The 3,863-nt window shown below is 42.6% G+C and overlaps 1 pseudogene; it reads right to left on the reverse strand.

Moving 5' to 3' along the window:
- Positions 1–2,259: 2,259 nt before the first annotated feature.
- LOC142841322 (fructose-bisphosphate aldolase A pseudogene) lies at positions 2,260–3,437 on the reverse strand (annotated as a pseudogene).
- Positions 3,438–3,863: the final 426 nt, after the last annotated feature.

Consider the following 3,863-nt stretch of genomic DNA (forward strand, 5'->3'; position numbering starts at 1 on the left):
TAAACAGTGCTCTCTATATTTTTGTGAGTTAGCATAGTTCTCAAAGGCACAAAATAAAAAAGTTTAGGGTATTTTATATATACACACATACACATATGTTTACATGTTTGTAGAGAGAATGAGTATATGAGAACACATATAGAGTAAGATTAATATATTACTATCTCTAAATAGTATATATCTATTACATACAGATAAATAGAAAGTCACAAATCCACAGAAAGTTGAAAGTTGATAGCAAATTTTGAAAAAAATCCTAGTGATGACATACTAGACATAAACTTTGTACCTTTTGTATCATTAATCCTATATCACTCGTTTTTCAATTTTCATCCATGCTAATGACTCTAGCATAGGCACATTCTGAGATTGATGGCTGATTAGCTGAAACATTTCATAGCCCAAGGCAAGAGATAGGTCCATTAACTTCACATGGTCAATAATTTCAGTAGGTAATGCTCTCTTTTGAGATTTTATTACTAATAAAACCCATGTTTTAATGTTCAGAAAATTAAACATCATTGAAACGTGCTTATTCTTAAAATTCTGCATGCGCTTGTCCTTTGTTGTGTCTTCATTCCTGAAAGACTTCACTATACTTTATCTGTGGCAGTCTCTCGTAGCCTAGGCTGGCTTCAAACTCACTATGTACCCAAAAATGCTCTTGAACTCCTGAGCCTTTTGACTTTCCCTCCCAAGTGCTGAGAATACAGTTGTTTACCAAGATACCAAGCTATAATTTTAATGCATTTTAAACCTTAATTTGTTTGCTTTTCACATAGTAAGAGACCTACACTTAGCAACTAATGTTGATTTTTTTTTCCAGGGATGCTTTTATACAGTTCTTCTAAGTAAAAGAATTCAGCGTGATCTTCTGAAATTTAGTATGAATAAATAAAAGCTTTAGGCTAATGAAATAGTTTTATGACATGGGTCTAGGATGGAAACTACTGCTAGCTGTGTAAACAAAAAGACAAAAAGCAAACCCACTTACCAGCAATTGGGGAACATAGTACAGGCTTGTTGTTGCTGGGCTGTTTAATGAATTGACTGAGGCAGACTGACTTTAAGGCCATCTTCCCTGCAGAGCTTTTTTTTTTTTCGACCCCGAGAAACCTTCTGCAGACTATTACTGGCCTTTTAGTTTAATTTCTCAACCCATCTGAGCTCATTAACTCTTTCCTGAATTCTAATTTTTATATGTGTTTTGACCGCAAAACTTGAGAGAGGCTTTTCCATTTTCTACAACATGTTGCAATGGATTTTCACTTTTATTCAAAACAGAACAAATGATATTAAATGGTCAAATAACAGTGAAATGTTCACTTAACATTTTTTTTTACTCAGGTACAGCACCGATGGCCTAAAGTCTGAAGTGTATATAATTTTATCCAAGTAGTAAGGAAAATGTATATAGCTTTTACCCCTGGCTTAATTTGCTTAGCAATGCAATGAAAGAAAGAACACAGAAGGGAATGAACTAGAAATCTTATTCTGAGCTCCTTTGCACTAGCTACCAGATCTCTGGAAAATTTCTCAGCTTAGATGTATATCAGTTGGCAATCACGTCTTCAAAATGGCATTTTATAATAGTTGTATTACCCTGACTAGATTGCATACCTGTAGTGAGAACCAAGAAGGAAGTGTGCACGGAAGTGCTTTCAGAAATCTGAAACCTCAGACAAAACCTGGAACATGTATCATCTCACAAATGGAGGTTTCTTTAGCTACGTTTCAACCTAGCTATTTCCCTTGTCATGAAACGTCTTTCCTATGAATCATGCTGTGTCCATTGGAAGCTTGTGAATGACAACATCAAAGTCGAGAAAATATGTCCATTCTGCATGCTAACGAGGGAAACGGTGTCAATTATGGCCATATTAAGTTGTAAAAACTAAAGGATCCACGTTGACTAATTATGTTAATGGTTAGATGGTAAAAGATATTGAAATTTAAACTCTGCAGAATTTGCTCAATCATCTCTTTCCTACCTGCAAATGTGTCCCTGCCACTAATCAGTCAAACAGAAAGCACAACAGTCTACCACCAGAAAATAAATGAACAGCAAATTCAATTACTGAATCTCCTGAATCCTACATTTTTTCCCCCGTAATTAGCTGTTTATTGGCAGTGGGCTGGAAGGGATGGCAGAATTAGCATTGCATTCGCTGACAACACTACACCAGTCACGAGGGCAGCAAGAGTGATGGGAAAGCCTGAAGGGCCCCTCTTCAAAAGCAAGTGGGTAGGCGGGGGCCTGAAGTGTTGATGGGGCAGCCTTAGTTCACCTCTGCTTAGTAGGCATGGTTAGAGATGAAGAGAGATTCGCTGGCTGCGGCTCCAGACTGACCACTTGGGGTGTACTTTCCTTGACAAGCAAGGCTGTTGGCCAGGGCTCGCTTGATGTATTCCTCCTGGGCAGCCTTCAGGTTCTCCTTCTTCCCGCCCCAGGCCTTCAGAGCAGAGGCCTGCAGGGCCCGGCCATAAGAGAAAGTCAAGGCCCATGGCTTCAACAGTGGGCACTTGTTGATGGCATTGAGGTTGATGGATGCCTCTTCCTCGCTCTGCCCTCCAGACAGGAAAGTGACTCCAGTGACAGCAGGGGGCACTGTGCGACGCAGGGCTGTGACAGTTGCCATGGCAATCTCCTCATTGGAATACTTCTGGGTACACACATGGCCTGGGGTGACCATGTTGGGCTTCAGCAGTGTGCCTTCTAGATAGACATGGTGGTCACTCAGAGCCTTGTACACAGCAGCCAGTACCTTCTCGGTTACATACTGGCAGCGCTTTAGGTCATGGTCTCCATCAGAGAGGATTTCAGGTTCCACAATGGGTAGAAGGCCATTCTGCTGGCAGATGCTGGCATAACGGGCCAGAACATTGGCATTTTCCATGATGGCAAGGGCTGAAGGAGTATGCTCCCCAATCTTGAGCACACAGCGCCATTTGGCAAAGTCAGCTCCATCCTTCTTATACTGAGCACAGTGTTCTGACAGCCTATCCAAACCTTGGGTGGTGGTCTCACCATTGGTTCCTGCCAGAGGTACCACGCCTTTATCTACCTTAATGCCCACAATACCGCCCTTGGACTTGATAACTTGGGGGAAGGGACGTCCATCATCCGCCTTCTGGTAGAATGTTTCGTGGAAGAGGATCACCCCCCCAATGCAGGGGTTCACACGGTCATCAGCAGTTAGTAGCAGCTGGCGGTAGAAGCGCCTGTTCTCTTCGGTGTTCTCAGTGCCAATGGACTGCAGCCGCTTAGCAATGGTTCCAGTGGATTCATCTGCAGCCAGGATGCCCTTGCCCGGAGCCACAATTCGGTGAGCGATGTCAGACAGCTCCTTCTTCTGCTCCGGGGTTAGTGCTGGGTATGGGTAGGACATGGTGCCAGTGGCAGCACGTTCCTGGCACAGGAGGGGGTGGATCTGCCGGGTACGGCGGTGGGTGAGTGAAAGGACAAAGGACCGAACGCCGATAAAGTCATCAGAACCCCGATCTGTGTGCGTTCCAAAAGAAGGCAGCCTATTGAGCTGAGGGGGAAGGGGGTGACCTGAATCCTTCGTTTTTGATGAAAATATATTGCACATGTGAGATTCACAATGTGGATGTTTGCTTGACTTATAAATAATGTTTTATTAATTCCTTGATTCATACAGTGTATTTTGATCGTATCTAACCACGTTCCCAAAATCCCTCTCTCCTCACCCACATAACTGAGTTTTCTTCTCCCCCATCTCATCGAGTTCAATTTGTGTTGCCCAACAAGACTTGAGTGGGCCTGCCCTGGAGTGTGGTCTACCTACCAGGAGTCACATCCTTCAAGAAAGTTGACATATATTTAATTAAAACATATATTT

This window comes from Microtus pennsylvanicus, chromosome X, assembly GCF_037038515.1.
Source record: "Microtus pennsylvanicus isolate mMicPen1 chromosome X, mMicPen1.hap1, whole genome shotgun sequence".
Classification (NCBI taxonomy): Eukaryota; Metazoa; Chordata; class Mammalia; order Rodentia; family Cricetidae; genus Microtus; species Microtus pennsylvanicus.